At 41.6% G+C, this 11,091-nt stretch overlaps 1 pseudogene across 1 annotated transcript; it reads left to right on the top strand.

Annotated features, from left to right (window-relative positions):
* Nucleotides 1-8,552: 8,552 nt before the first annotated feature.
* On the top strand, nucleotides 8,553-10,733 carry LOC102836769 (annotated as a pseudogene). Its single transcript, XR_438681.1, has one exon. The product of XR_438681.1 is annotated as an EWS RNA-binding protein 1 pseudogene (transcript).
* Nucleotides 10,734-11,091: the final 358 nt, after the last annotated feature.

Genomic DNA, 11,091 nt, shown 5'->3' with positions numbered 1-11,091 from the left:
AGCAAAGAATTCTTGAAGTACATACTGATGAAAACCAAAAACTACAACCATAGTGCCTCAAGGTTAGAAAACAAAAATCCTGGACCAATAAGCAACATCACCACCAGTGGAGAAAATATCAAAGTCCTCAAGTATTTATTTTGTTTTGCATAGATGCATAATCAATATCTATGGAAGCAGCAGTCAAGAGATTATAGGACATATTGTATTTTCTAAATCTGCTGAAAAATACCTCTTTAAAATGTTAGAAAGCAAAGTTGTCACCTCAAGAACAAAGGTGCACTGGATCAATGCCATGATATGTTCAATAGTCTCATGTGCATGCAAAAACAGTACAATGAGTTAGGAAGACCAAAACCAAAGAATAATTGATGCCTTTCAAATATGTTGTTCATAAAGAGTATTGAATATATCATGGACTGCCAGAGGAATGAACAAATCTGTCTCAGAGGAAGTATATCCAGAATGCTTCTTATAAACGAGGATGGTGAGACTTCTCACATACGCTAGAAAATTGTCAGGCAGAACCTAGCCCTGGAGAAGGGCATCATGTTTGACAAATGAGAGGATTGACAAGAAAGACTTAGTAATGAGTTATAGAACCCAACAGAGAAGCAAAGGGTGCTATGTGAAAAATGGTTGATATCACATTTTTTGTAAAATCTTTGTGGGAAGAGAAAGCCTCATAGTTCTCCCAAAGAGTGACTGGTGGGCTCAAACCACTGACCTGTAATTCCATAACCACCACTTTTTTTTTTTTTAAGTTTTTATTGTGCATTGAGTGATCACTTACATGGGAAAACATTGGTTTTACACTCATCCTTTCATTGTAATGATTGCAATCTCTCCCATGCATCATCATTCAACAATATTTGCTTCTAATCTCTCTGTTTTTGTTTGTCTTGTTTTGGGATGTACACATGCAAGTCAGCCTCCTGGCCATCAGCACACAGGCTTTCTCTTTCCATGAGTCTAGAGTCCTCAGCTGCTCTATTTCTCCATGTCCTCATCTCTGCCTCCATCTCTTGTGTTGCTGCTTCTCTGGATAGGGTCCCAGATTCCTATGGTCTTCTCCCTTGATGGTCCTCTGATCCTGGACTGTGATATTAACTACTCCCCCCTTTTTAGAACCATTATTTTTAAGGGAGACGACTGACACAGTGTCTGCAGTCAAGGGCTCAAACATAGCAACAATTGTGACAATGGCACAGGACTGGGTAGTGTTTTGTTCTTATGTATACAGGGTCACGATGAGTTAAAACCAACTCAACAGCACAATCCAGATGAGAGAACAACAGTAGCAATCCAGATGAGAGTCATTGAGCGGGGGCAAATGGTTAACATTCCTGACTTTTAAATGCAAAGTTGTAGTTTCTAGTCATTGAGAGCCATATGGATCACAGTTCTACTCTGAAACATATAGGGTCACTGTGAGTCAGAATGAATTCAATGTCAACTGGTCTAGTCTAGTGTAATCCAGATTAAGTTATCATGAAGCAATTTTTTTCCAAATAATGGAGGAGGGAACAGGCTTCCTATAAGAGCACACTATTAATCTAATTAAGGAGTCCTGGCATAGTGCTAAGGGTTAATGCGTTTGACTGCAAAATCTATTTTAGCTGCAAGGTCAGCAGTTCAAGTTCTAGGAAACCACTTCTAGGAAACCATATACAGGGTCGCTATGGATCAGAACCAACTTGACAGCACTTAACAACAACAACAACAACAACAACAACAGTCTAATTAAAGATATAAGCATTAACATTCTTGTTACTATTTCACTGCTAATCTCTAATACACGAGAACAATTCATGCATCTTCCCATGTGTTGGAGTTATTCAACTCAGGCTAGAGAAGCAAAAAAAAAAAGAAAAAGAAACAAAAACACCTCGGGGCTATATCTAAAAGAGTATAAATATCACATGAATTAAGCACATTAAGTATTTGGATGACACTGAGTTTACCATTTCCTTTTGAATACTACAAAAGATAAGAATTTCACAGAGAACGTAGAAAACATTTATTTTCAATAAAAGGATTTGGGAGCATTTTAAGAAACATGCTGGAGAAAATGTACTTCTTATCTTCTATTACCATGTGGAATAAATACAGAATAATGTCTACAAGGTCATCACAATAGAAAAGTGCTTTCAGCAAGGTAGCAGAGAAAAAGATTATGCTTTTAATAACATGATGTATAATAAAATAAAATGTATGCTGAGATTCTAGAATGCATTTTGAATATGTGCTAAATATATATCTGACTCTACTCTTAGCCTGGTCACAATAATAGAATTTTTATTATACCAGTTTTCTATTATTTATTATGAAACATGTCATATATACAAAAATATCTAATATATATGATATAAAGAATAGAAAGCATACACGTATCAACAACAAGTATACTTGAAATATATTTGAAATTCTTTAGGCACCCATCTCCAATCTCTCCTCAACCCATACCCTAAGGAGAAGTAATACTCTGAAATGTATGCTTACTATTCCCTTGCTGTATCATACACATGCAGTGAAGTGTCACCCTTAAAACCTTAAATGATAGCACAGCGATGATCTCCACTATATAAAGCAATAATAAAGCATTGCCATAAAGTTGGTTCTGGCGCATAGAGACCCTATAGGATAGAGTTGTTGTTAAGTTCTGTCAGGTTGGTTCCTACTCATAGTGACCCTATTTCCACATGTGGTGTAGTGAATTCTTTAATGTCTCTTTTAGCCATAGTCTATAACCCCCACCAAACAGCATTTATGTCCTGTTGGGTCTGGGTAAGGAAAGTGGTAGAAGATACTGATAGGGTGACTTGATTCAGCTGTGGATCTTAGAGATCATTGTAATGGTGAAAACTTGGAATTCTAGAATAGGTTTTAAACGAGGCATTTCAGAAGCAGGATGAGGGATCTCACTATCATCAAAGAAGAAGGACCAGTAGGGGAGTGTGTCCTGTGTTCCCTTAGATCACTATGCCTGCACTGAACCTTCTCTACTCAGGGACAGAAAGCGGTTGCAACAGAGGAGCTGCAGCAGAACCAAGAACCAGAGCCTGACACGTCCCATCCCACAGAGCAAGTAAAGCTGAGTGACTTTGGGCAGGAAGCTTACTTGTAGAGTGGGGTGCCTCTAGGCACTTCAGTGGGGAGCTAGATTTGCTAACCCATGGAAGTACAGCTGAGTGACACCAGGCTGAGGTTTATGGTGGAGTGGTGTGCCCTAGGGACATTTGTCAGCAGTTGACTGGAACAACTGTGCCCTAAACATTTCTGACTCTGAATTGTAACTTGTTAACTTATCTAATAAAGGCCAGAACTTTGAGTATGGTGTCTGAATTCTGTGTGGCCATTGTAATAAATTATAGAACCCAACAGAGAAACAGAGAGTGTTGTTGGAGAACTGGATGGCACCACATTTTTTGTTAAATCTTTGTACGAGTAGAAAACCTCATCTTTCTCCCATAGAGTGACTGGTGGTCTCAAACCACTGACCTGTAGTTATAGAACCACCATGCTCACATAGGAGTTTCCCACTATGGTTTCCAGGAGTTCTGGTGTGGCACTGTAAGATGAGCATTGGACTACTAACTGCAAGTTTGGTGGTTCAAACCCACCAACTGTTCCTCAGAAACACTATACAGGGTCACTCAGAGTTGGAATGGACCTGATGACACTTATCAATAAACAATAATAGGTTTTCCAAGGCTGTAAATATTTACCGAAGAAGACTATCCTATATTTCTCTCATAGAGTGGCTGGTGGGTTTCAACCACTGATGTTTTGGTTAGTAGATGAGGGCTTTAACCACTGCACCACCAGTCCCAATCCAGCTATCTTGCTCCTGAAAAAACTTGATACTTTATGGTAGATGATAGTGGACTTAATTAAGTAGTAGCCTGAACTAACAACTGCTGTAGTTTTACTAGAACATGTTTAGATAGTCTCTGTTAGGCTTTTTGGAGCATTTGACTGCTAACTACAAAGCTGTCAGTTCAAACCTACCATCCACTCCTCAGAAATCCTATACAGAGTCCCTATGAATCAAACTGACTTGATGGCACTTAAACATAATATTTTTCAAGAGATTCTTTTCCCATTTAATGGATTCCAAACCTTTATAACATGTCATCTGACCATTAGTAGATGGGTTTACTTGTGTATTTTCAACTCTAATCCATTGGTTTATGTGTCTGGTTGTGCCAGAACCACACTTTTTGATTACTGTGTGTGTAGTAGATGCTGAGATCAAGAGGTGAGAGGCCTCCTATTTTGTTTTTCTTTACTTGCTACTACATCTGGGGTCTCTTTCCTTTTCATGTAAAGTTGGTGATTAGTTTTTTCATACCTTTAAAGAATGCTGCTGGAATCTAGATTGGGATTAAAATATATCTGTAGATTGCTTTGGATAGTTGCAAAAATATGTCAACCATCCATCCTAAAAACCTCTCTACTCCTCAATTGGGTTTGATAATCCATTGCAATAGTCATACAGGACTCAGGCACCATTTGTATGCTGAGCAAATAATCAAAGAATATTGATTATATGAAGAAGAACATGGCATCTGGATTGAAGAAAGACTCATTAAGAACCTGTGATACGTAGATGATACAACTTTGCTTGCTGAAAGCAAAGAGAACTAAATTACTTACTAATGAAGCTTAAAGACCACAGCCCTCAGTATGATTGCACCTCAATGTAAAGAAAACACAAATCCTCACCACTGGACCAATAAATAACATCATAATAAATGGAAATTGAAGCTGTCAAAGACTTCATTTTACTCGGATCAACCATCAGCACTCATGGAAGCAGCATCCAAGAAATCAAATAATGTATTGCATTAGGCAAATCAGCTGCACAAGACCTCTTGAAAGTTTTTAAGAGCAAAGATGTCATCAGTTTGAGGACTAAGGTGTGCCTGACCCAATCCATGGTATTTTCAATGACCTCATATGCATGTGAAAGTTGTTGTTGTTATGTGCCATCGAGTTCAGTTCTGACCCATAGCGACCCTGAACAGGGCTTCCAAGGCTATAAATCTTTATGGGAGCAGAAAGCCTCATCTTTCTCCTGTGGGCATCTGGTAGTTTCGAACTGCTGACCTTCCGGTTCACAGCCCTATTCGTAACCACTACGCTACCAGAGCTCCTTAGACAATGAATAAGGAAGACCATAGAACAATTGATGTATTTGAGTATGGTGTTGGTGAATACTAAAAGTAACATGGACTATCAGAAGAACAAACAAATCCTTATTGGAAGAAGAAGCAAGGATGGGAAGACTTTGTCTCCCAATCTTCAGATATGTTATCAGGAAGGTCTACTCCCTGGAGAAGGACATCATGCTTAGTAAAGAAAAGGGTCAGCGAAAAAGAGGATGCTCCGCAACGAGGTGAATTGTCTCAGTCGCTGCTGCAATGGGCTCAAACTAATAATTTGTTGTGAAGATGACACAGATCCGAAAAGTGGTTAGTTCTGTTGTGCATAGGGTCGTTATGAGTTGGAACTGACTCAATGATGCCTAAGAGTAACAACAACATAAAGAGTTTGAAGCAGAAAGAGGTAAACAAGTTTACTCAAAATGACTTAGTCATCAGAGAATTTGCACTTAGTCACTTTGACTGAACTCTCATATTTTTAAACAATAATTTTAAATATGTATTGGATATTCCAATATACTCTTCAATTAGTAAATAAGTATTGATTTATATACCAAATATATGCCAGAAACTGTTCTCTAAGTCCTGGGGTACATGTATTGTTGTTGTTGTTAAGTGCTGTCGAGTCAGTTCTGACCCATAGCGACCCTGTATAGGATTTCCAAGGAGCAACTGGTGAGCTTGAACCTCTGGCCGTGCAGTTCAAATGGCTTTGCAGTCTGGCGCATTAACCCACAGAGCCACACCGGGACTCGGGTATATGTGTCAGGGTGAGTAAAAAATTATCCACATTATGTATGAAGAATTAATTTTAGTCAACTTTTAGAGAAGACAAATTTATCATTTTTCAACATAATCTCCTTGCTTTTCAATACACTTTGTCCATCTGTCACCAAACTCTCATATTACCTTATTAAAAAATGTTTTAGACTGAGCTACAAGCCACAAATGCACCATTCTTTTTACTTCATCAGAGGTGAAATTTTATCCTTAAAGGGCTACTTTCAGGGGACCGAACAGGTGAAAGTCTGATGGAGCAAAATCAGGTCTATAGGAAGGATGCTTTAAAACCTTAAAAAGAAGTTTTGAAGAGTGCTTAAAATGTGGGCAGAGGTATGGAGACGTGCATTGTCATGCATGATCTCAAGGCCCTTGGATAGCAGTCTTCTGCATTTAACCCCAAATTTAGGCTTTTTCTCTTCTGTGACCACCTCACTGTAATGAGCACTGTTGATTGTTGAACCTTATTCCTGATACTGTCTCTTGAGAATCCCAGAAAACTGTGTACGCATCAATTTTCCAGCTGACGGTTGACATTTGAACTTTTTCTTGGTCAGCAATTGAGGATTCCATTCCACACTCTGCTGCTTACTCTCAGGCTTGTAAAGATGAATCCAGGTCTCCTTACCAGTAACAATTTTTTATATTTTTTAAAGAAACTTTTACCTTCCTTTCAGTATTGGTCCAAATTTTGTTTGCAGATGTCCAAACGGTTCTGTTTATGTCCTTCCATGAGTTGTTTTGGTACCCATCTCATGCAAATATTTTGAATCCAAAGTCTATCATGGATTATCTCATAGGAAGAGCCATGGCTGATTTGCAAGTGATTTGCTACATAATTCACTGTCACTTGTCTATTCAGTAGAATCGTATGAAATGCATGCTCAATGTTGTCATCGACCATGGATGTGGACAGGCATTTTAGGATAACTGGAGTATGGATAATTTTTGACTCACCCTCAAATATAAAAAAATCTCTGCCCCATAAGGCTTGCATTTTAGTGAAAAGGGCAGAAAATAAGTAAGTCAAAATATATTGTTTGTTGCGTAATAAATTGTGGGGAAACAGAACAGGAAAAATACAGAAACAACTAGGTGGGGATGAAGTCAGAGTTTGAGGAAATATGGTCTAGGAAAACTTCATTCAGAAGGTAAAAATGAAACAAAATCTGAAGGAAGTAAGTGGGGGTCGGGGGGGGGGGAGGGCTATGCAGACATATGAGCAAAAAGTATTCCAAGTATGGAAAACAGCAAATGCAAAGACATGGAAGCAATATCGTGCTTAATGAAAGGGGAGGCCAGTGTTCCTCAAGCATAGGGAATGAGTATGAGTGGGAAAGCACAGAGGAGAGACCAGAGAGGTAGCAGGAACTGATCATTTTAGGGACTCTGACTTTGATTCTGAGTGAGCTGGGAAGTGACTGAGATTTGAAATGATTCATGCTTTAATGTCATTCTTGATGTTGCAATAAGAATAGCTAGTAAGGGCCAAAGTGGGATTACTGCAAAATTCCTGACAAGAGAAAGCTGAATCTTAGATCACAATGGTAGAAGTAGAACCAGTTAGATGTAATACAATTATGGAAATTTTTTCATGGTAGACCCAAAATAATTTGTTGGTGGACGACATACGATGTATGATACAAAATTAGGAGTTAGGTACTCATTGCCCCATTACAGCTATGTGAACAACTGACAAATGTGGGGAAGTAAGGTTAGTTTTAGGCATATTAAATGAGATGCAGTCAAAAGAAATCAAGCAGATAGATCTGTAAGTCTAGGTTTCAAGGTAAAATTCTAGGTTTTAATTTTTTTTTTTTAATTTAGGTACTAAGCAGATAGGTGCTATTTAAAGCACTATTTAAAACCACGAGGCCTGGTGAGACCACCCAAGGAAGAGAAAAGGTCAATGGCTGAGTTATGAAGGCTTCCACACTTTGATAACCACCTTATATTGCCATAATGAAGGTGTTTTTCTACTAACACAAAGTGGTTTTTCAATCTTCTGCTTTTTCACATACATTAATAACAAGGCAGAGAGATCAAAGTCTGTAAAAGAAAAATACTTCTAACGTGATTTTTAAAGCTGCTGAATGGGCGTGGAAATTGAGTGGATACTACTCTACTTTTAAACCTTGTTTCCTCTATTCTGTTTTTTTGTGCAGTTAATTTTGGGGTCCAAGGGTCAAACTTGCATTAATGTTTTTTATTTATTTTTTTGTTCTTTGGATTCAGATTTTATTATTTCATTCTACAGAGATATATTTAGATCCTAATATTGACTCTGCCTTTTCACAAATTTTACATATTCACCTCATTTTAGAAATAACTTGCATCATAAACTTTTGAAATGATGTTGTTAAGTACTGCCACAGAGTCAGTTTCAACTCACAGAGCCACTGCCTAGGGTGTCCTACGAGTGGTTTGTGGGTTTGACCCACTGATCATCAGGTTCAAACCAACCTTGCAGTCCAGTGTATTATCCTACAGCACCATACCAGGACTACTTTGGATAAACTTCCCTACCTCTCACTAATTTTGACTTTGATATAAAAACAAATACTTTTTTATATCGAAATCTTGGTTTTAAGAATTGGGGGGGCCTAGCGGGAAAGCGAGAGGGAGACGAACATTGAGAGAACGAGGAGGAAGGAGAGAAAATGGCGTCCACGGATTACAGTACCTACAGCCAAGCTGCAGCCCAGCAGGGCTACAGTGCTTACACCGCCCAGCCCACTCAAGGATATGCACAAACCACCCAGGCATATGGGCAACAAAGTTATGGAACCTATGGTCAACCCACTGATGTCAGCTATACTCAGGCTCAGACCACTGCAACCTATGGGCAGACTGCCTATGCAACTTCTTATGGACAGCCTCCTACTGGTTATAGTACTCCAGCTGCCCCGCAGGCCTACAGCCAGCCTGTCCAGGGCTATGGCACTGGTGCATATGATACCACCACTGCTACAGTGACCACCACCCAGGCCTCCTATGCAGCTCAGTCTGCCTACGGCACTCAACCTGCCTATCCAACATATGGGCAGCAGCCAGCAGCCACAGCACCTGCAAGACCACAGGATGGTAGCAAGCCTGCTGAGACTAGTCAGCCTCAGTCTAGCACAGGAGGTTATAACCAGCCCAGCATGGGGTATGGACAGAGTTATCCCCAGGTTCCTGGGAGCTACCCCATGCAGCCAGTCACTTCACCTCCATCCTATCCTCCTACCAGCTATTCCTCTTCACAGCCGACTGGCTATGATCAGAGCAGTTACTCTCAGCAGAACACCTATGGACAGCCAAGCAGCTATGGACAGCAGAGTAGCTATGGGCAGCAGAGCAGCTATGGGCAGCAACCACCCACTAGTTACCCCACCCCCACCCCCAGACTGGATCCTACAGCCAGGCTCCAAGTCAATATAGCCAACAGAGCAGCAGCTACCGGCAGCAGAGTTCATTCCGACAGGACCACCCCAGTAGCATGGGTGTTTATGGGCAGGAGTCTGGAGGATTTTCCGGACCAGGAGAGAACCGGAGCATGAGTGGCCCTGATAACCGGGGCAGGGGAAGAGGGGGATTTGATCGTGGAGGCATGAGCAGAGGTGGGCGGGGAGGAGAACGCGGTGGAATGGGCGCTGGACAGCGAGGTGGCTTCAATAAGCCTGGTGGACCCATGGATGAAGGACCAGATCTTGATTTAGGCCCACTTGTAGATCCAGATGAAGACTGACAACAGTGCGATTTATGTGCAAGGATTAAATGACAATGTGACCCTAGATGACCTGACGGATTTCTTTAAGCAGTGTGGGGTTGTTAAAATGAACAAAAGAACTGGGCAGCCTATGATCCGTATCTACCTGGACACAGAAACCGGGAAGCCCAAAGGCGATGCCACTGTGTCCTATGAAGACCCACCAACTGCTAAGGCTGCCGTGGAGCGGTTTGATGGAAAAGATTTCCAAGGAAGCAAGCTTAAAGTCGCTCTTGCTCGGAAGAAGCCTCCCATGAACAGCATGCGGGGTGGAATGCCACCCCGTGAGGGCAGAGGGATGCCACTCCGAGGAGGTCCAGGGGGCCCAGGAGGTCCTGGGGGACCCATGGGTCGCATGGGAGGTCGTGGAGGAGACAGAGGTGGCTTTCCCCCAAGAGGACCTCGTGGTTCCCGAGGGAACCATCTGGAGGAGGAAACGTCCAGCACCGAGCTGGGGACTGGCAGTGGCCTAATTCGGGCTGTGGAAACCAGAACTTCGCCTGGAGAACAGAATGCAACCAGTGTAAGGCCCCTAAGCCCGAAGGCTTCCTCCCGCCACCCTTCCCGCCCCCGGGTGGTGACCGAGGCAGAGGTGGCCCTGGTGGCATGCGGGGCGGGAGAGGTGGCCTCATGGACCGTGGCGGTCCTGGTGGAATGTTCAGAGGGGGCCGTGGTGGAGACAGAGGTGGCTTCCGTGGTGGCCGAGGCATGGACCGAGGTGGCTTTGGTGGAGGAAGACGAGGTGGTCCTGGGGGGCCTCCTGGCCCTTTAATGGAACAGATGGGAGGAAGAAGAGGCGGACGCGGTGGACCTGGGAAATGGATAAAGGCGAGCACCGCCAGGAGCGCAGAGACCGGCCCTACTAGATGAGACACCCCGCAAAGCTGCATTGACTACCAGATTTATTTTTTAAACCAGAAAATGTTTTAAATTTATAATTCCATATTTATAATGTTGGTCACAACATTATGATTATTCCTTGTCTGTACTTTAGTATTTTTCACCATTTGTGGAGAAACATTAAAACAAATTAAATGGTAAAAAAAAAAAAAAAAAGAATTGAATCAGGACATGTCAATGGAATTCATTTTTCTCTCTTCCTTCCTTGTTCTCCTCCATCCCCCGTCTCAAAATCTCTAATGTGATTCAGTTAGGAAGAGGATAGCCTTGAGACATGGTAGTTTTGGCTGCTGTACCTACGCAGCCTGACGCTGTTGTAAAATTTGACCCTGTGCTTACCACTAGAAACCGTGGGGGGAGAAGACCCTGGCTTCTTTAACACAGTCAACCTCATCTTTAGTACTGAAGAATTATTTCAATTCTTATTAAAGGATATTTTACTTGTTAATATTAGTTGACACTGAGTTGAAGCCAACTCGTGGCAGCCCATGC

This window comes from Chrysochloris asiatica, unplaced genomic scaffold (assembly GCF_000296735.1).
Source record: "Chrysochloris asiatica unplaced genomic scaffold, ChrAsi1.0 scaffold00013, whole genome shotgun sequence".
NCBI lineage: Eukaryota > Metazoa > Chordata > Mammalia > Afrosoricida > Chrysochloridae > Chrysochloris > Chrysochloris asiatica.
The sequence above is the reverse complement of the archived record's forward strand: the minus strand, read 5'-3'. Positions and strand labels throughout refer to the sequence as shown.